This window comes from Strigops habroptila, chromosome 10, assembly GCF_004027225.2.
Source record: "Strigops habroptila isolate Jane chromosome 10, bStrHab1.2.pri, whole genome shotgun sequence".
In the NCBI taxonomy this organism is placed as follows: domain Eukaryota; kingdom Metazoa; phylum Chordata; class Aves; order Psittaciformes; family Psittacidae; genus Strigops; species Strigops habroptila.
The window spans coordinates 41,691,504-41,716,240 of NC_046359.1; the positions used below are offsets into that span (position 1 = coordinate 41,691,504).

At 41.9% G+C, this 24,737-nt stretch overlaps 1 protein-coding gene across 1 annotated transcript in view; it reads left to right on the forward strand.

The window, feature by feature from the left end:
• Positions 1–2,336: 2,336 nt before the first annotated feature.
• PACC1 (proton activated chloride channel 1) overlaps positions 2,337–24,737 on the forward strand; it is a 94,391-nt gene continuing 71,990 nt past the window's right edge. The window contains exons 1-2 of the mRNA XM_030499998.1: positions 2,337–3,076; positions 6,367–6,426. The gene's annotated coding sequence lies outside the window, so the exon portion shown is untranslated. The remainder of the gene's footprint in view (positions 3,077–6,366; positions 6,427–24,737) is intronic.

A 24,737-nucleotide genomic window follows, 5' to 3' on the forward strand; every position in this document is an offset into this window, starting at 1 on the left:
CTTTCTTGATTTAGTTAATGCAAGTGACCATGTAAGAAAAAACCCCAGCATCCTTTTAGCTCACTTTTAGATCATAATGCACAAAGCCAGAAGCTCTTCAACAAGCTAAAAGTCCTTGTAACATAACTTGTCCTAACTTGAAGCAGCCGAAGGGACAGTAAGAGCAGAATTCATTCCAGAGCTCAGTGATAAGGGGACATACATCTGTGACACACTGGCTACCTGAGGGCTAAGCCGCAGCATTTTTCTTTTCTATAATATACAGAGGCAGGTTATTCTGGTATTTGCCTACCAGGATTTTACATGCTCAAACATACATCAATATCCCACATACCAGCCTGGTGAATAAGATATACCATCTGTAGAATATGAATAATATATACCATCTGAATGTAAATGGAGGCTTTTGGGTTCTTTTTCTTTCAGATGGCTGAAACATCACTCTCTGAACACAAGAATTTTAGTATTCCACAGATCCCACCGTGCTATTCAATAAAAAGGCTCACAACGAAACAAAAGGCGAAAGCCGAAATGAAAATCATAACCAGGTAATTTAAAAGTCAGGGGAAAAATCACATGTATCCAAAATATTTGTTGATAAGTAACTGTACATTTACACTAACGTCCATTTGAGAAGCTTAGGAGCCATGACTTACATTTCTTTGGGAGCTCCATCCCTCTGAGCACTTCCCCTTCATCTGCTCACTGCTCATCTCACGCCTTTTCTGACTTTCTCCCCACTTACCCTAGAAACTCAGTTAATAAACGAAATCTCACATGCCCCATAAGAAACCAACTGTTGTTACTAAATTGAGTGGGAATATAAGGTCATACCATAGGTGACTAAGAACACCCTAGATTTCCCTACGAGCCATGAGCTAAATATGACGCCACAGCATCATCTCGACCTTACACTGAGTGAGGGGCTTTATTTCGGAGCACATCCCTGATCCAGAGATAACCTACTATGGACAACACTAGCTGTCAGCCGAGTTAAAATTGGGTTTTATCACACCGAACACGTTCATGCTTAATGCACCGGTAGAAAACCTTTATTACAGTATTCGGCGCTTCTGCGTTTCAGCTAGAAATACATAAAGGGTACATTGAGGACGTCTTCTTTTGTCAATTAGCGTCGCTTTATTAATGATGTGTACGAGGTTTGCCCCGCAGACAGCGATGCTGCTGCTCCGGGGCAAGACCTGGCGGCACTCCCGTCCCCCGCTGCCCGTGCGGCAGGGCCCGGCCGCGGGGTGCTGCTCCGCGGTGTGTTTAGAGCACCGCTAAACACCATCACCCAGCAGCACCGGCCGGGCTCGGGAACAACGACCCCAGCCACCCACCGCCAGCCCCACCGCTGCGGCTCCGACCCTCAACCCACCCGCCCGGCTCCCTCAGGGGGCGGCACCGGCACCGACCGCCGGCACCTGCCGCCCGGCCCCTCGCAGCGTTCCGGGCGAGCAGCGCCCGAGGCCCCGCTGCCCCTGGGTGGGGGGGCTGGAGCGGGGCAGAGCGCGGAGGCTCCGCGCCCCCCCCGCGGCAGCTGCGCCCGTCCGTCAGGGCCGCCCCCCGCCCGGGGGCGGGGACAGGGGACGCTGCCCCTTTAAGGCAGCGAAGCCCCGCGCGCATTCCCGCGGCGCGTCATCGTTCCGGGAAGCGGATGGCGTCACCCCGCGGCGGCGGCGGCGGCCGGCGGTGGGGCGGGGACGTGTAACAAAGGATTAAAAATAGACGGGGGTGAGGGCGGGGCTGGGGGGGAGACGCGTCACCGGTGACGCTACCACGGAGCCACGCCCCCCCTCCCTCCGCCGCCGTGCGTGGGTTATTAATAGGCGTTGGGAGGTGCGGGAGAGGTGACGTAATGCGTAATTACTGTGCGTGCTACGTCACGTGCGTGGCGGTGTTTACCGCGGCTGGCGGTGGTTGCTTGGCAACCGCGGCGGAGGCTGCGGCCTCCTCGTCCCGGGCGCTCCTCGGCCCCGGGGGAGCTGAGGGGCCGGCCGGCAGAGGTGAGGAGCCCGGGTGGGGCGGGGCCTGTCGCTGCCCCGGCTGAGGGGAGGGCGCGCAGAGCGCCCGGGGCCGGCGCAGCCGTGCCCGCCCCGCGGGCAGCAGAGGCTGCGGTGCTGGTTTCTCATGGCTCTGAGTCACCGGGGGTCGGTAGCTCCGGCTGAATTTACAGCTCAGGAGGCAGAGAGAGGCTTCTGTGTGCGGGGCCGCCGGTTTGCCTTTATTTGGCATCAGCAAGGGCGCCGTTTAAGCTCTGTTTGCGCGGTGCCGTGTGAGGGAATAACTGTGTCTCACGCCGAGAGCGGGAGCAAGCCGCCAACTGCGGAGCTCTTGTTCCAGCGCTGCAGCAACGCAATGTGTTACCCCGGGGGATGGTTTCTATGCCCACTGGAACATGGCATTCCCCACAATTAATTACTACATAAATACCATGTCGGGGATGCCATTGAAGTTACAGCCTTTCTCTTAACTGCAGCAATGACAGAAGAAGCTTATCTCTAGAATTTTCTGAGGATGCTGTTTCATTTCTATTTCAGTTGCCGGGCCCCTCTCTGTCACGGGCATCCTGAGGATGTTCTGTAACTTTTGGGGCCATGTATTCTTTGGGAAAGACCAAAGTCTCGGGGTGTTCATTCTCCCCTGCAGGAGCTGGCCTCACCCCGCTTACCTTATTTTGAATAACCAGATACTACATTAGAAAAAAAGTGTTATCGTGATTGTATGTTTGAAAGGACATTGGGCCACGTGTGCAAGCTTTTAGTAGTAGACAAGGGTTACGCACTTGTCATTCTTTGTATTTCAAAATTGGGTATTACAAAGCTGCTGGGTCCTTTGGATCCCTTCTGCATGCGGCTTTGTTGAGGAATTGTGCATAGAAGTCAGTAACTGTGTGTCTGCCTCCTAAAGCTGTTGCTTTGTGTAGACAGACCAGGCAGCAAATAGATCTTTAGGTTGGGATGGCATCTTCTCAGGTTTTTTGAGCTCAAGGAAAATGTGGTTGGCCATGTGAAACAAGGAACTGAAACTGCATCACCAGCAAGTACCTTCTGGTCCACCAGTGACTGAGCAGGTAAAAGACCTAGAAAAATTCATTAAGAGTTATGCAGTAAGCACCAGATAAAGGTCTCAAAAAAAAAAAGAGTTCTAAAGTGGGTTAAAATTACCTAAAGGCAAAATAAGAGTGCCAGCTTCTGTCCCCATGTGGCTGATGTGTCTGCATCAGCATGCACAAGCTCTTAAACTCATCTGTTTTTCTGTTGGAAAGATAAAGGTGTTGAACTAAGTCTAGACTAACCTGAACTGAATCTAAACCAGGAATATTTTCATTCCACAGTTTAATCAAGTAGTTCATTTGAGATTATTTCCAAGTGGTTTTGAACAGGCTTAGCTAAGGTCTTGACTAAATGGAAGAGTGTAGAGGTTCAGTGCTTTGTGCGTGGCAGTGCACTAGAAAAGGTAGTTGAATAGTTGTTGGCAATCACAGAATCATATCGTAAAATCACAGAATGGTTTGGGTTGGAAAGGACCTTAAGATCATCCAGTTCCAACCCCCTGCCACGGGCAGGGACACCTTCCACTAGAGCAGGTTGCTCCAAGCCCCTGTGTCCAACCTGGCCTTGAACACTGCCAGGGATGGGGCAGCCACAGCTTCTCTGGGCACCCTGTGCCAGCGCCTCAGCACCCTCACAAGGAAGAGCTTCTGCCTTAGATCTAACCTGAACTTCCCCTGTTTCAGTTTGAACCCATCACCCCTTGTCCTGTCGCTCCAGTCCCTGATGCAGAGTCCCTCTCCAGCATCCTTGTAGCCCCCTTCAGACACTGGAAGCTGCTCTGAGGTCTCCACGCAGCTTCTCTTCTCCAGGCTGAACAGCCCCAATGTTCTCAGCCTGTCTCCATATGGGGGGTCCTCCAGTCCCTGATCATCCTCGTGGCCTCCTCTGGACTTGCTCCAACAGCTCCATGTCCTTCTTACGTTGAGGACACCGGAACTGCAAGTGTCACAGAACACAGTGCTGCAAGTGGGGAGTCCTCCTTTTTCAGTCTTTCACTGTGAAGTGGCATAGTTCATAGTTCACAGAGGTTGCATATCCAGTTTGAAGGGCTCTGTTGTGCAGTGTACTGACAGCATGGTGCAGTGCAAACTTAAGCTAAACACTGCAGTCACAGAGCATTCCAAGGGAAGGTGGGATGGTTAGTAAAGAGTGGCTGGATCTTTATTAGATTGAATCACAGAGGAAGAGAGGAAAGAAGTGGGCGAGCTTTCAGGAATGCAAGGCTTTCTCCTTTAGCTGTTTTAAAAAACAATTTCTGGAAACAAATTTGTGCCGTTCCTAAAATCAGGATGATGAAGCTGTTCTATATTAAAACCCTGCATTACTTCTTTGTATTCTAGGGATTTATTAGCCGCTACTTTTCCACTAAGCTGTTCCTGGTTGCGTGCTACTATGAACACGCCTGTCAAACAGAATGGTGTTTGGACCAATGTACATGTAGTTGCACAATTAAGTGCAACAAAACAGCTCCAGGGTATATTATCAGTTCTGGAGATAACACTGCATCCCCTCTGAACAGGGCACTTGCAATGCTTACCTCATCTTTATAGGGATGAGTGTATGCTGACAAAGAAACAGGCTTTTGAATGAGCTACCAGCATACCGTTGCAAAGCTTACTGTAACTCTGAAAGAAGATCTGTACTGACTGTACATCTCTGGCTGTGATGCACTATGGAAAATAATCCCCTGATCCTGGAAAAAGTTCTGTGCTTCGGAATGAAGCTTTCCCAGAATTTTCCACTTGCCCTTCATCGCTTTCAGGTGGAGCCTCATCATGAACAGCCTTCCTGGAAGTCGGTGAGTACTGAGCAGAATCAGACTCCGTGTGAGTCTTGCATAATAAATGCCCTCTACAGCAGAACTACCACGATCTATAGCTCCTCCTCATTCCTATCCTAGAATGTGATGCGCTTGCTCAGTATACTGAATGTCCTTATGGAAGTTCCTAGGATGAACCCCAGCAGGTACCAGGCTCTCACAAGCTGAAGGACAGAAATGGCCAGTCAGCAGATGGAGAGCATTTTCACTGAGCAATCCAAGTCTGCCAAACATAAAGCCCAGAGCTTAATGGTTGTAACTCGGGCAGACATGTAAAGGCTGTGGTTTCAACAGAAACATAAATTTGGGACTTCATTTTGTTATTATACTTCCTGTCAGCTCTTTGCTTTCGCTCAGGCTATGATGAATAGCTTTTCTGTAAGTTCAATGATGATCAAGGCCCCTCTTCACTGCTAAGTGCTAATTACCCTTTTCTCTAAAAACATTGAGCTTTTGAACATCATCAGTCTTATGAGACTTAAGAAGCTCCTCACACGTTTAACAAGTTAGATCTATTGATCTGATTTTTAAAGAAAAATGGATTTTCTATTGACTTCTATGTCTGGAATCCATTTTCAGGGCAGGCTAGAAGGAGTTTCTGATGGAAGAGCTAGCTCTGTATTCCCTGACTCAACAGGGCTCATTGTTTTCAAGCAATAGAACTGTAGAGGAGCTCTTTTGAATTTCCTTTAATTATAAGCCTGAGGGCAGAGGGAAAGGAGTGTTTTGTTTCTCAATATGATGTTTGTGATTTAGTGTTGCCTGGAGGAGCTGCTGTTTTGTTGCTAAATTATAATTGCACCTTTCCTGTGGCTATAGAGAAGATTTGGCTTGGCTACCACTTCTGACTTGTGGTTGTCTTCCTTTTTCTGTGGGAACTCTCCATAAAGGTAAATGGGACTTTATATATGTGACTTAAACGTGCTACTTCCTCTCCTTCACAATCATAAGGATTTCCTTTTGGTATGAACCAGAGCTGCATGTCAAGTCAGTTCTTGCAGTCTGGTTTTTCATTCTAGAGGAAACATGATGCATTTGAAATGATTTGAAAGAGAATTTTCTCGTTGGTTCGTTAGGTTATGCAAGGTGGAGGATGGCAGTTACCCTTAAAGCTATTTATTACACTGTGGTTGTGAATCTAATGAGGGAAGATGGGATTCAAGAAGGGACATGACAAAAGGTTTTGTAGAAGAGGGTATAGCCTGGCTGATGAAAGTATGTGAGAAAATGAATGTTTAAAGACAGTTTACAAACCCCTCAGTACAGTTCTACTATTGCTTATGAACAGCCCTTGATCAAGCATAGGCACTAGGTCAGTATCCTGTAGTTTTCTTCTTCATGAGAGGTTCCTGGGTTTTTAGCAGCACCAAAGTCAATTTGTGGCTTTTTAAGAAATCAAGAAGTTATCTTATTCCTTAGGTGGCAACTTCCTTTCTTGGAGCAAGTGTAAGCAGAATTACCAGTGATCCTGAACATTTTTGTTTTCAGGTAGAAAAGAATAGTAAAGATGTGAGCAAGAAATGTGCAGTGTACCACAGGGTGTTATAGGTAAGTCCTTTAATGCTTTCTGGTGATAGTGTGGTTTGTACCTTAGAGCAATGTGGGGAGCATAATGTTAAGGCTGTTTGTCATGTAAATACCTAAGATAAATAGTAAGTGCACATTAAAGACTTTACCTATTTCTTTTGACCATTTACTTTCTGCAGTAAATGGTGATGCAGCATCTGTAGGAACTGCAACAGTACAGCTATTCATAGAATCTGCTGTGGCCTGATAGTCTCACAAATAAATCTGTTCCACTTGTGACATTTGTTACATTATTGACAATTTGAATAACTTTTCCCAAAAAGTCCCTTTTTTATTCCTGTCCTCAAATCCTGGTAAGAGTTCAAAGCATTCAGCTCTAACAAATTTTGTGATGGTTCTCTGTGAAGTAATCGAACTTTCACATCATAAGGTTATCATAGCTTTTCATTGAACATGAAACTGTTTCAGAAGGCTGTTCATTTCTGAGTGGCATTTTGTCAGCTTGTCCATTCACAAGCTCAGGGTGATATTGTTACCTGGTAGTGTTTACCATGGGGGAATGAATTAGAGAATTGATGAACTTGTTGTTGCTACCGCTGTTTACCAACAGTGTAACTTGCAAGTTTACATTGAGTGTGACTCACAGAGTTCAGAAATGGATGAAGCCTTATTGCCGTGTTCTCCATTCTAATCCTCCCTGCCTGCGCCTCCCTCCCCACCCCAAATCAAAGTTTCCAACACTATAAAGTTGAAGTATTTCACGTAAATCTTCTTGATGCAGCTCAGGCTCTTTAAAACTTCTCTCTGTTTGTTTCTTCTGAAACCTCATGTCACTTCCCGTGTATCCACTGGATCTTTCTTTGTTTGCTCTGGCATGATATTTGCCTTAACCTAGGGCTGCCAGTGGTCTGGAACTCTGGGGTTCAAATGTTATTAAAAAAGTGGACAATTTTATTAATGAAGTTCACAAAGAAGCAGCTGTAGTATACTGTAAATCACAATGGGAAATATATCTTGCAGAGCAAGAGCAGTTGTGTAAAGAAGTTTGAAACAAGTTAAAAACCACTGTTTTCCCCAAGGGCTCCTGGTTTTGTAAGTGTTTAGGTTTGTACGTTCTTTGGAACTTTGTCTTTTGCTTTGGAATGCCTTACTGAATGTGAGAAGTTGAAATGGACTCAGTAGGTCATGACTACGATTTTGAAACTTCCATAAACAACAGGGCACTGTGTACTGTGAAATATTTATCTTAAGAGAGCACAATGCTCAGAAGAAATCCTTAATCCCTGATTCACTCAGTTGAATGCACGGCAGAAACGAAACCATGCATGAACACATGTGTCAAGGCAAGCTATTTAAAACATCGTCAGCAGAAATGCACCATACAGCTTACACTGGAGAAGTGGTACTTTGTGAGAATTCAATCTTTCATTTCTTGGACTTTTCTGCATGTTTAAATCTCAAAATACATTTTTATTGATTGATTCTGAAGCGGTATGTGCTTTCTGCCCTACATTTAAAAGTATAAATAAGATAGAGCTGTTTTCCAAGTGGAGTGTGATCCTGTTCATGTAGAGCTCAGAGTCAGTTCTCAGTAACTGAAGTGATGCAGGACTTGGTGTGTAAGTTCTTGGATGGGAGAGCTTGCTCATTCTTGGTTTCCTTTCTTCATATGGATTGATGCGTGACCAAAAGACACGGCTTTGGCTGCTAGGACACGCAACCTGAACAGTATTAAAAATGAAAATTGGTTTAAAATTTGTTTGATTCCCTTTTTTCAATCTATTGAAAAAATCATTTCAATGTACTGATCCTTTTAATACACCAATTTTGTTTGTAGTCTGTTGTAAATTGTATTTCTGGTCATTGAGTTGTGTTTGAACTGAGAGCTATGTTGTTGCAAGCAGGGTCTTCCAAGGCTTTCTCAGTTTGCATACTTTCTGGACTGGGAAGGCTTCCCACAAAAGCTTGATTCTTCCTTTCTCCCAGTAAAATCACTGATTTACTTTTGGCAATGCATTTCAGTGATACAACATGCCTAATGAGAAGTTGATTTTTTTTTTTAAGCCTTTAAATTTGATTTGTTATAAATAATGAAATGGCTTTTTTAAGGATTGAGTTGCATATTGCTTGAATGTTACTCCAGACTCTCCTGAAAACTTACTTTCATTTAATTTTCACATAATCTTTCATTGTTTATTCACAGTTTAGAAAAATAACAGCACTAATTTGTCACAGGAGCTTATGTCCTAAAAGTAATCTGGAAAAAGAATGATTTTTAATTTTGTGCTATACTAAACAGTACTCACATTTGGTTTTGCTTTAACTTCTGGAATTCGGATTGCTTTTACTAGCTGTGATTGCAGTGCAGTCTCCTGCCTGCCTCCTGGGCTGTTATCCCGTGTTCAGTGCAGTCTTTGTAAGGGCTTGAAAATGCAGAGAAAGAAATCCAGGTTTTATTCTTTTGTTTCTTCAGAACTGCTGTAGAGTTTTGTTGTTTGGGGATTGCTGTTCTGCTTAAATGCCAAGTTACTTAGCACTGAAAAGAGAGAGTCTTCAGGTGCTGAAAATCAGAGTGCGTCTGTAATAAAGGTTATGATGGTGTATTTTTATTCTTGTTGTCAGTTCTTTGAAAAATACAATTTCAAATCTAAAAAGGTATATGCTTGTTTATTTAATGATCCTTTAGAGTATGTTCCTATGTCACTGAGATCAGTGATAATAGGATAAGGTAAGAGTGGGTTATTAAAGGTAAGATTCATAAGTTTATTGAGAGTTTTATGCCTAGTGAATAATACTCTGCACCAAATAATGTAGAAATTACTTATTTCAGAAGGGATTAGGGTAAGGCTGAATTTGCTGAAAAGGTCTGTTTTCACTCAGAATATGAGGATTATCTGTTGACATATGTATTTAAACCAAACTGGTGTGAATACAAACCAGATGTTTCTTAGGAACATTTTTTTTATAGTACATTTGAACCATAAAACAAGGTGACACATTTTTTTAATCACCATTTCTGACTTCACATTGAGGAAATGTGTATTCGAAGGTTCAGTATTCCAAGTGTTACTGTGCGGATTCTTATCCAGTTCCAAACAGCAATCTTGTACAATAGGAAGTGCTGCAATGAAAATCTATGAATGACCATCTGTATAGAGGAAAGCTACATTTACCACACGCAGTTGCGTTGATTCGGGGGTACCTTCTTGATACAAAACTTCCACCGTGCTGTTCATTCTCTTCCTGTAAACCCTCCAAGAGTAACAGTGGTGTCCTCAGTCTTAAAGTCTCTGCTCCCTCCTGGAATGTGCTTCACAAAGCCAAGGAAGAGGTGGGACCATGCTGTTTTGAAGCTAATCCCTTCTGTACAGGAGTAAGTTAGTTGCATCTAGACTATAGTATTGGAATGTGTTAGTGCCATAGGTGCTGATTTGTATTATTTCTAGTACCAGGAGTAAGGGATGTAACTTGGAGTTCTTTTTACTTTTTCCCCCCACTTAATGTTTCTCAAAGATGAGCATGAAAGTTTCTGGTTTATTATGGTGCTCTAGCATTTATAACAATCATTTTATTATGAGGACACTCATGAAAAATAAGACCTACATTTTGGACAATAAAGTGCTATAAACTGTCCCTTTAATGTGTTGCAGTGTTAACTCTTGTTTCAATCAATCACAGTTTATATTTCAATCACTGTTAATGTGATTGGGAAAATAACTCTCATAGTCTTTGCCTGGTTTTGCTAAATACGTAGATCCATAAAAAAGCATTTATTTCTCACAGAATTGGATTAGAAGTTTGTAACAGAATGCAGCAAATTAAAGGAGAGCAGTCGTACAGAGGAAGAAATATTTTCTCCGCTTTCTTCACAGTCTCCTTTTGTTTTCATTGTATGATACAATATACAAAGAACATGCTTGAAAGCCACTTGTGTCCTTTTTTTGGGTATCTCAAGATACCTCTTCTCCAAAGCTTAATGGTTTATGAAGAAATCTGGAGATGACCTGAGGTTTTGCATATTACACTGACAATTGTGTTAGTGAAGTATTGTCTAATACTCAGATATGGCAGCGTGTCCTTCCTGCTTGTATCTGCTTTCCGAGAACTTCCATTTTGGGATGTTGAATATTAGTTCATCTTCTGATACTACAGGGTGCAAGTTGTACATAATGTTTCACTGTGTATGGATGGGTGCAGATTGGAACCAACTTTACAGAGATGGGATGGGTCCTTTTTCTGAAATACATTCTGGATGCCTATACCATCTGGTTGTGCATATGCAGAGAATGCCTAAATCCTGAATAAGCTTATGATAGCCATATGGCGCAGCATTGTGTCTAGTTTGGGGTTTTGATGTGGCACAGTACTGTTGTGATTGAGTTAATGCTGGAGCTATGGCTGAGAATATATAAGCTCACATTGTGTATTATAAACTTATCTTTAGCAGTTTTGAAACCAGAAGGTTTAGGTTTAGAAGGGGATAGAGGCAAAGAAGATGTTGTGCAGTATGCATACACTACTCCATTAAGATAAATTAGAGAAGATTATAAACTGGCCAGAAAAATGTAATAATAACTTGACCTTAAACACTGAACTATAGATACATAAAATGTAGTGCAAAAATCCAGTTAGGCATTTACATGCCTTCATGGCTTTGTCAGTATAACTCAGCTTCACAAAGGATATGTTCATTTATCAAATGGCTGAAGCTGCTTTTTGTTCAGGATTGCTCATACATTTGTTTCCTCTGCTTGGTGACGTTAACCCTTTGGAGACAGGCAGGAGCATCTTAAACAACATCCATTTGTTGCGTGAATAAGCCATAGGTATTAGCAGATGCACTAACAGGTCTCCAACAGCCACAAGACTTTCTATCATTGTTTGTGAAGCTTGGGTATATAAACTCCAACATGGAGCTGGAACTGCTGGCAGATTTGCTGGCAGCTAACATCATTTCTGAGTGCTCAGAAGTCTGGGAATCTGACTATTCACAGACAATATGTCAGTTTGGGAACTTCAGTCATCCTTGTTTAGCATGTACCCAAGGGTTCAATATCAGCTGGTTGGGGCTGGGTTGTTTTTGCATCATGGCTTGTTTGCTACAAATGCTATTGAAAGCAGCACAAGTCTCTCCATTGACTTTGATGAGTTCATCACCATATGACATAATAAATGTGTGTTGATTAATTCTCTGCAGTTCCTAATATGCATCCACATGTAATGGAGGACCATTAGTGGCCATTGTCACTGTCAGTTTCCAATAATATCTCATTTTCAGGCTGAAACCCCCAGTCCTACACAGTACTACAAATAAGCCATATAAACAAAACGTTCTTGCCACGTAACTGGAATAGTAGAAACAACATCTTCTAAACTTGGACCTTTCCCAAAATCATGCTCACAGATCCATGTGACACATTACAAAAGTTGCTGATTTCATAGTTTGGTTTTGGAACATGACTTCCAACTTGTAGACAGCTGAAGGTTTCTGCAGCCTTTAAGCAGAAGGGCACAATGGGCAGAGTGTCACATAGTGAAATGTAACTGTGACTCAGCTTTTGCTGAAAGGAACACTCATTTCTCCTACTTCCTCCCAATTATCAAGAAATTCCCTACAGCACTGGAGTAAAGGAACACTGCCCTTTTAAAGAATACTTCAAAACTTGCTAGAAATGGTGAACTGCAGAGAAGTGAAGCAGTGACCAGCACTGTTCCTTTCTTAGCTGTGAAATTTGTGGGAAGTACTCATGCTACAGTGCTATTTCTAATTTTAGGAGCAAAATGTCTATCACTTCTTATACATAGATGTCATAAAACATTGGGAGAAGTTGAAAACTTCCTGTTAAGATTCTCTAATATAATTCAGCTTTGTAATAAAGATGTTGGACTGTGATAGTAGCAGAAGTGTTTGGGAAGACCTAAGCCGTGTTCTACTGATAGCAGTGTGTTTTCCATGCTTGGTACGTGGGTATCTCAGACATCAGAGATGCAAAAATTAGTAGCATCAGGGTAGGATGGGCACTCTTGTCATGCAGAGTTTTCTGACCTTTCTTTTATGTAACTTGTAACCTTGTGCCAAGGTTTGGCTGCCTTTGTGGTGAATAATAGCTGATCAAAATTATCCTTGTTGCAACTTGTGTCTATTGCCTCATCAAATGCAGATCTTTCACTGCATTTCAGAGGAGAGCTTGACTTTGTCTTCTCTACGCCCTTCTATTAGGTCATGGAAGACAGCAATAGGACTCCTCAGGACCTCTTCTGAAAGCTGTGCAAGCCTGTTTCGAGAGTGCTGCTTTAGTGCTATTTAACTCTTCTCTGTAAGGTTGCAGTACACGTCCTGTCTTGAGACAGGAAAAGGTTCGTTCTGTCTTCAAGGCATTATTGTAAGATTCCCAGAGCAGTAGCCAAAGAATCCCTAAAAACCATTAAGACAGGAAAATACATTGGGATATCTTGGGAAACAGAGTGTTACCTTTACAATGGGGAATAAGAAAAAGAGCCAGGGCTTGATGTCTTCTACAAACAAGACTGGTCCTGTTGTCTGTCATTACAGCCAGGCACAATGACATAGCAAAAGTGCTTGAAACTCTCCCCTTTTGTTAATCTCTAGGACCTTTCTGGTGCCATCCCTGCTAGAGGTTTATGTGACAGCATTGGTTCTGTGGAGGAAAATTGTTTTCTTACTTTTGTTGTCTCCCTTGTTAGGTATTAAAGTATTCTTCCCATTGCTGAGAGCTTTGGCATGGTTAGTAGTTCTTACCTGGGTATTCCTTTCCCTCCTTTGATTCCAATGCCGCTATAGATTGAAGTGTAGGCTGGAAACCTCTAATGTCATTTTTCTCTGAGGCAGGCGCCCGCGCTGGCATTGCAGTCTCTGCTGATGTTAGAAGCAACATCAGACTGGTAATACCATCCTATTTTTACTCTTGATATAACCTCACCTGTGCCAATAAACTGCTTATGCCCCCAGCTAAATTCCGGATCTGCTGGAAAAACTGCATGAGGTGGATCCAGGAGGAGTTCTCACATGTTTTCTCTGCCATTCTCTATCCTTCCTTTCATCTGGATACATGTTTTCTTGAAGTAGGGGGAACAGAACAGGAGAAGATAAAAGGCTGGAGATTAGTCTAGATTGTTTTCTGGAGAATTGCCGTTTACAGGTACCTCTCCCTGCTACAGGACAAGGGTGGCTGCTGGGGCCTGCGCTTCTGCCACCCTTGTCCTCCAGCTGTATTTGGATCATATCCCCAGGGAAAGGAAGATGTCAAAATGGTGGCCTTTGGCGTTACTTCGTGCTCCGTGTCAATGAGATCACATCCTTCATGATTCCCAGTTTGTGATCTGCTGATCTAGACTGCTGGTCCGCATTATGTCCAAGAAATTTATTTCCACAACAGAGAATAAATATGCCATAGAGCCAGAGACAGGTCCCTGGAATTAGTAGCAGTAGTCCTCTTTGCCATGGCCGTGTCTGGGTTGTACCTATTCTTTTCTATAGACGCTCTACTGCTCTACTAATTCTTTTCAATATGGGTCATCACTTTCATCACCTCCAAGGACTGTAGTCAGCTCCGTGTCTCACTTGTGCAGTCACCTAACATATGTGAGCATGTGTCTTACAAGGTAGAGTTTAGAGAACTTAGCATCCTGTAGTTTACTCATAGTGTTTTTCTCAACATCACAGGATGAAATAGTCTTTAGCTACAGCAGATGATACTGATGGCTGCTAAAGGGTTGTTGATGTTTCAGTGCCCCAGGATGGCTCAATGGCTAGTCTTCAGTCCTGGTGCTAGGTAAGGTCAAGTCTATTGGTCTGCTATGGAAGACCTCATTAACTCTGAATAACTCCAAAGTAATGCCCTTATCACTAGTACCACGGCCCTTTTTTTGTCTCTTTCTACAAGGGCAAAGACTTTTGAGGTTTTTTCCAAGTTTTTAACAGAAAGAAGTATTGACTTCATTGCTGTTATTTATCTTTCATTTTCCTAGCTGAGCTTCACAGGCAGAGGGGAGAGGGAAGGTTTGCAGCCGCAGCTGTTTGTCTGACCCTCTGATATTCTAAACCTGAAGCCTTGCTGTTACCCTGTTTATTCCATGTGTAGAAAAGAGAAATGTATATCTGCCTATCCATAGAGACTTTCTAACAAATACTTGCTGGATAGTTTCTTATTGAGGAGCTAAACTGTCAGCTTGTAGTAAGTGTTCAGATGACCCATTTGTATCATTGCAAAGCGCTGTCACTTTGAGGGCTGTTGTTGACTTGGTAATGTTCATGTCTTCCAAATACACTGGGATTCTCAGGATTGGTGAAGTATGTTTTGAAAGTCGTATAAAGAAGAATTGTAAACACAGGCAAAGTATTAGTTTTCCTTTTATATAGTTGCCTGCTCTATGAGGTGCATTCCACTTTTCCATTTCACCATGTGTATCCATCCGTAGTTTCACATGATGGAATGGAAAACAGGTCAGAGTGGTATCTACTCTGGTCAAAAGCACAAAAAAGTGCTTATTCCCCTCAGTGCCAAGAAAAATCTGGCTTTAGTGCCCAGTAGGTGCCTCAACCAAGAGTGGAAGAGGTATATCTACTCCAAAAACAGGATAGGAAAAGGTTAGTAACTGGGTTTCCCTTCTACATAGTACACATCCCTGGCCGTGTTCTTAAGGGAAGTTATTGCTGTCTTTGAGAATTATATACACATAAAATCAGTATGAGGAACCACTACATTGCTTTTTAAATATAGATGTGTTTGGGGGAATGGGCTACTTTATCCTGTAGTAGCAATCCTTCTAATGTTGCTGTTGTCTTCAAGTCTAGGAAAAGAAATGTATAGAAGCAGACTGTAGACCGTAGTTTTGTTCTGTGCAGTAATGTTGCTTTATTTCTTTATAAGAGGCAATTAAATAACAAAGTGCATCTTAGAAGATCATAGTGACATCTGTACTCAGACTAAGATTTTAGGAGGAAGATTTGCTGATGGAACTTTAATCTTCTTAGGCATCAGTGTTTTTCTTGATTACAGTCTCATTTCCCACCTGAGAAAAGAGAAATAGGTAATAACTGTAACAGAGGGGAAAAAAATGTATTTGTTAGTAACATGTCAGCATGATTGTGTGCTGATTCTACATTTAGGAGCCATTTTTTGGTCCCATTTTTTGGTCCCCCCCTTTTTTCGTGCAGATACACGGGGACAAGAGAGCAAAAAGGTCTTGTCTGCCTCCCCCTGTGCCAGTTCTCTGTCTCTTCTCATAGCCACTACAGCATCCTGCCTCCACATCCCTGGCCCCTGTACACAGTCTGAGCGCAGGAGTGATTTGAGGGGAGGGAGCAGTCAGAATGCTTTTGTGTGCAGATAGCAGCTCTTTGTAATAATTTATAAGGACTGCATCAGGAGCACAGGTTGGGAAATCTGGAGAACTGCCCTATATTGTGCTGGTGGTTGTACGTGAACCTGACCCTCACTGAGGAAGGTGCAGGCCACCTCCCTCATATCCTTGTACCATTGGTGGCATAGGAACAGCAGTGAATCTGAGTTGATGTGGACAATCTGCAGATATGGAGAGAAACCACACAGTAAGGGCAGCCACTGTGCACTTCTTGTCTCCAGACAATGGGCTTTTTTCTTCTGCTGTGTAACTTGTCCTCAAGTTAGCTTAAGCAGGGACCACAAAGCACATTGGTTCTATATGAGAAATCCACTCATTTTTGTGTGCTGGGGTAAATTCAGGTGCATATTTCCTGGTTTCTTCTATTGCGGTGGATTTTGCTACTCTGAATTATTAGTGGATTGTTTGTTCTGGAGACGTGGAAATAATTGTGAACATCTTTGAAACATTAGTAGCATACAGAATCATAGAATCATAGAATGGTTTGGGTTGGAAAGGACCTTAAGCTCATCCAGTTCCAACCCCCTGCCATGGGCAGGGATGCCTCACGGTAGACCATGTCACCCAAGGCTCTGTCCAGCCTGGCCTTGAACGCTGCCTGTAAGTAAATATCGACACTACGAGGTGATGGTGTGAGCAACTGGTGTGTAAATTGACCTTTACCTGTTCTTTAATTTTCCAGTGCCTTATCAAGTTAGGTTTGGGGTTTTTTAATGTATAGATAAGATTTAATTTAAAGTCACTTGCCACTTGAGCTAAGATAACAGCAAAACCAAATCTAATACCAAATTTCAAAGCCTGCAGGAGTGGCTCTTAGATCAAAAAGTAGTAGCTGATCTGACTTACAAGTCTCATTCATGTATGGGCCTTCTGAAGAATGAAAGTATCAATTCCTATAAATATAAAGGCAAAACCTAGGGAAGGGAGGACACTGATCATCCAAGCACATCCTCTGAATTAAAGACTACAGTGAAGCACAGTTGTACATTTCATTTGCTAATCTTGTGTGAGAATTCAAAGTGAATTGCTGTTGTGAAGCTTTCAATTCCATTGAGCTTCTGGCTGCCCAAAGTAGACCATTTTGGTAGCCACTGCTGAGCTCCATGCTGCCCCACCTAGATAGCTACAAGTATCCCAGCAAATTAAAGCTAGAACAGGCATGTCTAGGTTATACTGCAGCCAATGTTATGACTGCATTTTTAATTACTGTGAGTTAACATAATTTTTTCCTTTATGAGGACAACTCTTGGAGACACTTCTCCTTTCTCTTTGATTTTATTGTTTCTGTTGATGTGAGATAAAAGCCACTCAGACTAAAGGAGCATTGAAGTTCTTTTTCTTATGGGAAAAAGCCAGTGTGAACACCTCTTACGTGGAAAAAATACTTGTTGGTTGCACTTCACACTTTGAAAATTCTAAGCAATGATGTACCCAAGAGGTTTTAAAGTAACTTTAAGCAGGACCTTATGATGCATACATCTTGGGTAATTCTGGCCTTTCTAAAAGCAAATATTGTGGGACAGAATTATTTTTACACATATCCAGATTTAGTCATGTGTAGATCAGCTATGGGTAGCTCTGTAGATGTTTTGTGGCAGAGAAGTGACATAGCAAGCAGTATGGAATATAAAACTGAAATGGACCATATTGAACTAAAGTTCAGTGTTTGACTGAAATTCATAAAGCATTTAGTTAAATCCAAAAATCCACTCATTCTCAACAGGTAAGAATTAGAACGTTTCTATTTCTAGTAGCAAAAAATGGCTAGAATACTGAAGTTTTCTAGTCAGCGGCTCAAAAAAGGTTTTATGTTAAATATTACATCCTCGAAAATCACTTGGCTGAGGTACAATGTGTTCACTGAATAGCCGGTTTAAGACCAGTATGAACAACCACCAAAACAATTGTTTAATGAGGACAGCAGCTCTGCTTTACAAGAATGCTCTTCTGGCAGCTTGTGAGATGCTGAATTGCCATTAGTTTCCCATGTGAAAGTGGTCTTTCTCTTCCCTTCATACCTGCACATCTGTATCCACTTCCACCTTCATGAAGCTTGGTTTACCTCTTGGCTGCATTCACTGAGAGGTCCTGTTGGCATAAGCAGAGTATAACCATACCCCCGAAAAATAGGATTTCTGGATTCTTCTTTGTTCCTTGCAATGGATATGCAGTGCCTGTTCTTTCACTGCTCTGAATGCTGAGCAGACATTGTGCTCAAGTATTAATCCTGCATAGTTAACTCTTCCTTCTAGGTCAGGAGGAATGGTCATGGAAGGCCTAGATACAGTTCTGCATTTCCTTTTCTTGTTGAAATGGCCATCTATTTTAACGGATAATGTGAATTTTTCCCATAAAATCAGGCCAATCTATTCAGTTTGATGTTGTCAGTTTAGAATTTAAATATTTTTCCAAATGTAATTCCATATGTTATTCATAATTATAAAGTATAGTTACTTAATTAATCGTAGAATCACATACTGCTTTGGGTTGGAAAGGACCTTAAGCTCATCCAGTTCCAACCCCCTGCCACGGGCAGGGACACCTTCCACTAGAGCAGGTTGCTCCAAGCCCCTGTGTCCAACCTGGCCTTGAACACTGCCAGGGATGGGGCAGCCACAGCTTCTCTGGGCACCCTGTGCCAGCGCCTCAGCACCCTCACAGGGAAGAGCTTCTGCCTTAGATCTAACCTGAACTTCCTCTGGTTCAGTTTGAAACCATCACCCCTTGTCCTGTCGCTGCAGTCCCTGATGAAGAGTCCCTCCCCAGCATCCTTGTAGCCCCCTTCAGACACTGGAAGCTGCTCTGAGGTCTCCACGCAGCTTCTCTTCTCCAGGCTGAACAGCCCCAATGTTCTCAGCCTGTCTCCATACGGGAGGTGCTGCAGCCCTTAATCAAGTACATTTCAAAACACATACAGAACTGTTGAGGATGATCATCCAGTAACACATCACATGTGCCTATACTAATCTATAACCTTATCTCTTCTGCCAAGTTTTCCACAAAGAATTGTCAAACTCACTATATTTTGCATAACAAGTTATTTGGTTTTTTAATGCATAAAATGTGTCTAGCATGGTTTTAACGTACATTGGATTATTATGTGACTCTCCATATGACAGGGGGATACCAGTGGGAGTGCTGTGGTTAGAGTAAGATCATGCACTCTGTTCTGTATGGTAGATACAATATCTGTATTTAAGATAGGCTGGGTACAAATTTCAATGTACATATGTATACCTTGGTATACAAACCACTGTATTGCTATACATTCTTTACCAAACTGGTATTCTAGATGAGCACCAATCATGCAGTTTGGTAACAGGTAATTTATTTTACATGTATGTATGAATGCATACAAAAGTACCATTTATCTCATAAGTTACTGCTATTCCAGTGGATTTTACATTTTTGGTTTTCTTATTGGTTGTAAACGAGATTGCTTTCTCCAGGTTAGTATTTGCTGTCTGGCTTTCTAATCGAGAGTTCTAGCGTGCAGAAGACATCAGGTGAAGTTATTAAAACCTCCCTGACACAGATAATGTATTTAGATTTCCTTGTAGTGGATGTTGCCCCATATTGTCACCCTTTTACAACTGATGGATTGTTAGAATTGCAGCATTGTACATATTACAAAACCAACAGTCATTTACTATAAATCTTCTGGTTTCTTTAGCAAGGCTGTTTGGAAAGAAGCCAAGTATTGGCATTTTGTGTGACTCACTGGGGTAGGTAATTCTTAATCTCTGAAGAATATGCATTCTGCAGTCCTTGGAAAGTACACTGTATAGAAGGTATTTGATTTGTTTAATGTATTACCAAATGCTTGATTAGTAAATAATCTTCACCTAAGTGAACTTTGCTTACAGAGCAATGCCATGCTAGATACAGTATACCACAGACTTAAATGAGAACGTGTGTTGTTTTTTTCCAACCTGTGACCTGAAATGACAGCATAGGAGGGAGTTATGCTTTGCTAGAAGCAAAAAGTCTCTAGCTTTGTGTTTTGTTGTGTACTCTGTATGTGAACAAGGCTCATCCACGCTTACAAATCTTTTTAGAAGGTGTTGCTATTATTACTGATGTGGATGTCTAGAAATTGTGTGCTAATGGGTCCAAACATGCAGAGTACATATTTCTGACGTTGAAATAGTACAGAGTTAATGAAATTGCATGGGTTTGTGACAAGACACCAAAAATGTAATTACTCAGAGGCAGGGTTGTGAATGCTTTTGGTTGTGTTTTGGCATTGAACTTGGTGAAGTTCACTTTGTTCCATGAAGCAGAAAGTCTGGGTTTGGCATGAGGTACATGTTAGATTTTGTAAACTTGTTCACAGCATTTCCTCTCACTACCAATCATTCTTATACCATGTGTTCTAAACCAAACAGATTCCAGATGAATGTCTACAGTACAAACATCTGTTTTGTCATACTTTACTACTGGTGAGTTATTTCCTTTGTTCAACATTAAGTTGTCTATGAAAAAATTATGCAGCTATGAATGGATCAGGTCCCATTTTCCCCAGTTCCTCTGGCTTCAGCACAGTACTTTACCATATAAGATTCAGTGTGGTTTTTATTTCAAACTAGGCCTTGCTCTGTTAATAGCATTTAAAGTCTCTACTGCTCTTTACAGCAATATTTTATGTTTTTCATAGGTGAATGTACTAAATAGGTTCTTATAACCTACTTTCCCTAAATTTAACTTTTTTTTTTTCATTTTGCTATGTTTTTGCCTTATTTGGGTTATTCCTTCTCCTCCTATAACCCTATATATTTGAAAGTTAGCTGTAGAAACCTTTGCTAAACTTCTCACAGTGTGACTTTCTTCATGGAAGTCACATCTCATATTTAGTTGCTTACTTCACTGGGCTTACTTGCTTAAATGCTTTGCTACATCAGGCTTTAAGGATTTAATCCTTTACAACACTTAAGTATTGCATCATGTATATCAGATTAAAAAAGCCAGTGATGAGGCCGGGTAATGCTAGGAACCCAATTTCTGTATTAATCTGACAAGAACTGTGTCTTCTCAGACAAGTTAGTTTTTTCTCCCTGTTTAATTTCTGGTTTGAGCCTTTGAGAGTTTGGATTTTTCTGAAAGAAGCTGAAACTCAGGCTTGTGCTCAGCAGTACACGAAGAAGGCAGGATCAAAGTCTGCAAATAGAAGTTCTGCATAGAATCAAATACAAGAATTTTATTAGAATATTTGTTGGAGTTTTGTATTACAGTTGTGAGATTAAACTCACTTCGTGAAATAAGAAACAAATTACAGTCTCCTTTGTGTAAGGATCTGTCATCCATATATAAGCAGAGATTCAGGTCTTTCTCAAAGTACATATGCAGTGGTTTTTGTCACACTTTTTGGTTTCCCATATACTGGGCTGCATTAAAAGAAGCATGAGCAGTAGGTTGAGGGAGGTGATCCTGCCCCTCTGCTCTGCTCTGGTGAGACCCCCCCTGCAGCACTGTGTGCAGTGTGGTGTCCTCAGCGTAAGGACATGGAGCTGTTGGAGCAAGTCCAGAGGAGGCCACGAGGATGATCAGGGGCTGCAGCACCTCCCGTATGGAGACAGGCTGAGAACATTGGGGCTGTTCAGCCTGGAGAAGAGAAGCTGCGTGGAGACCTCAGAGCAGCTTCCAGTGTCTGAAGGGGGCTACAAGGATGCTGGAGAGGGACTCTTCATCAGGGACTGGAGCGACAGGACAAGGGGTGATGGGTTCAAACTGAAACAGGGGAAGTTCAGGTTAGATCTAAGGCAGAAGCTCTTCCCTGTGAGGGTGCTGAGGCGCTGGCACAGGGTGCCCAGAGAAGCTGTGGCTGCCCCATCCCTGGCAGTGTTCAAGGCCAGGTTGGACACAGGGGCTTGGAGCAACCTGCTCTAGTGGGAGGTGTCCCTGCCCGTGGCAGGGGTTCGGAACTGGATGATCTTAAGGTCCTTTCCAACCCAAACCATTCTATGATTCTGTGATAATGGCTGAGCAAAGTCAGCTCTAACAATCAAGGCATTAACATTTCTCTGACTACAGCGCCTTAATTTTTATTGAAGCCAAACTGTTTATTCCAAAACTTCAAGGAATGTCCTCAGTATCGTTTTGAAATTTCCAACTGATTGTGATTATATATGAAGGATTTAGTTTCTCTTAAGTTTATTTGATTTTACTTCATGTATCTTAGCCCCATGGAGCGTTCCTAGGTGGCCAAGCAAAGAAAGTTAGAAGCCCTCACTTGGAACAGAAAAATAGGGGCTTCCTTGGGGGGGAAGGAATAATGAAAAGTGAGGGATGTTGTAGTTGGTGAAGGGGATGGAAGTAGGATTGGTGAAATGAGGATTCTGGTAGAATTTTTTTGTCGTTGTCAGAAAATGATTTTTCAAATGCAAAATATTTTCTTATCATGAAAAGAATTCTCATCATCTTGTTGAGAAGCAGATGAGCTGCTCCATTTTATCTCTGTTTTCCAGCTGCAAGGAAGAGCCTGAGGGAGGCATGGAGATAGTTATTTCGTTTACTAAAATGCAGTTGCTATTTCTTCATTTTCAAGGCCTCCTTGTGCAGGAAGCTTCCAGATCTGAAGATCAACAGTCACTGCTTCACATGTCCCAGACTGAAAAATGTTCCACACATGAAGTCTTGTAACATGTTGCAGTAAGACACTTGGAGGCAGTTTACCCGTTGCTCAATAGAGAATCATAGAATCAACCAGGTTGGAAAAGACCTTTAAACTCATCAAGTCCAACCATTCCCCAGCACTGCCAAGGCCACCACTAACCCATGGCACTGAGAGCCTCGGCTACACGTTTTTATATGCAGGGTTTTGTTTTGCCACTGTACTGTGGAAAGAACCATTGCCATTAGACAAGCTCTGTTTGGATCAGGAAGGCACTTAGAAATACATCTAGCTGCTTGCAGAACTGGGGAGCTTTATACCTTCTGAAGCAGCTTTCTGCTATTCCAGTCCTTTTTTGTTTTCCTAACACAAATGGCTTTATGTGGACTGGTTTACTAGTAAGTTACGTCAGACATGTTTCATGTGTCACATTATTATTTCCCATTGGAATTGATCCACTTCTGACTTCTTGGGTGAAATGAATAGCATTGTTGGCAAATGTAAGCTGCCCCTGGCTTCATTTGTAGTAGGCTTGTATGGCCATGGTCATGATGACATCTACAGTTTATTATCAATCTCCAGCAATTTGAGCAAGGAATTCTGAGGCTTGGTAAGCTGGAAGATTAAATTATGCCTTTCTTGGTCCTTCTAGATATCACAAGTTTGTCTTTACACATCTATTATTTATTAAAGGTGGCTTATTAGTTATATGGAGTTTAAAAGTCACAGCATCATACAATTCCTTCCTGTTTCAACGTTTCGCAGTCTGGTAGTAATATACAGACTTTTAATGGAAAACTTATAGTAAGTTAACAGTACAATTATCCCTTAACTTCTATATTTCCAGGAGTTAAGAACAAATAGCTGTGTATCAGCCTCACACTTAAAATAGGTGCATATGATTAACTCGTATGGCTCTCACAGTTTTTCTCACTGTGCTTTGGTTTTTATCACATCTTGTGAGTCAGGGTCCATTAGCTTGAATAAAAACTTGGATTCGAAACATCCACTGACTATATCTGTGTTCTAGGAAATGGTATTAAAAATTCACGTTTTGGGATTCACGCTTTGAGGAGAGTGCAGTGGAATGCTGTGATACAGAGGTGTCTTTTGGAAAGAAACCATTTGTGGTCAGTAAAGATTCTTTTCAAGGTTGTTAACCTCTGTATCTGCAGCTACAATTAGACAGCTGCCTAAGTTATTGCTGCAGTTTCAGTTGGAACATATTCCACAACCAAACTAATTGTGTAACACAGCTGCTATGTTTTGCCCCATAACCTTTCAGGTATGGCTGAAGTAATCTCTGGGTAACTTCAAAGATAGTTACCCTGGTAAATCTTTTCATAGGCATGTATTTGAATATTAATTAGGTTGTTAGGGTGATTGACAACATTATTACTGCATTTTGTCAAGCCATAGGACTGCCATGCATGAATTCTATCTGTTGGCTTGCAATCTTGCCTAAGGTATGTTAGCTTGACAACTGTTTTGATAGGATTTCAAGTGTATTTGTTGTATTCACCTGTTGTTGCTAAAATGTTTAATTCTGTAATGTAAATGTACTGCAAGGTTATGATAGAGGTTTTCTATTAGAAATATTTACATTTCAGTCACGTATGAGTGCGTGTTCTGTGCAACTGAAGATATAGAATCATACCTTGTTCTATTTCATTTTCTCTTGGCAGCGCTCATACATTTTCTTCCTCTTTTATCAGTCTCAGCTTCTGCATCAGAATGGCATGTTCCCAGTTGAAAAGATTTTCATCAGAGACGTTTTTCAGAATACTGGTATCTTACCCAAAACTTGTCTGGTAACGCCAGAGAACAGTGGTGTGAGCTAAGACAACCCATTACAGTGTAAATCTTTCCAAAGTCCATGTTCCTCACTGAGGAACCATGTCATGACAAAGTATTTTGAGGTTAGTGTGGAACTTGAAGCCTTATTTTGCTAACAAATCCTGGGTCCAGATTTGTTCAGCAAATTTGCCTCTCATAGAAATCTGGGTCGGCTCATCTTGTCTGTCTTTTTGCTGTTATTGCAACCCAGGTAAAAGGAACTAGGGACTAATTTTGATCGTGTAAGATATGATGGAGCATATCATATTAATTAGAGTAGTATCATTTTGCTTCTCCAAATCTGCGTGCTTTGGTGGAAGGACTTGAAAGAACAATGATAGAAGCTTTCTGTTGAACACGAGAGGAGATAAGTTCTTAGCTAAGTGCCCAGGCCAACAACATAGTAAAAAATGAGGCACTTCAGTTTCCTAAAGCTCAAATTATGTTTTTAAGAGCAAATTCCGAACTCTGAATTACTGGAGTTTGCATAGTAATTGTCACA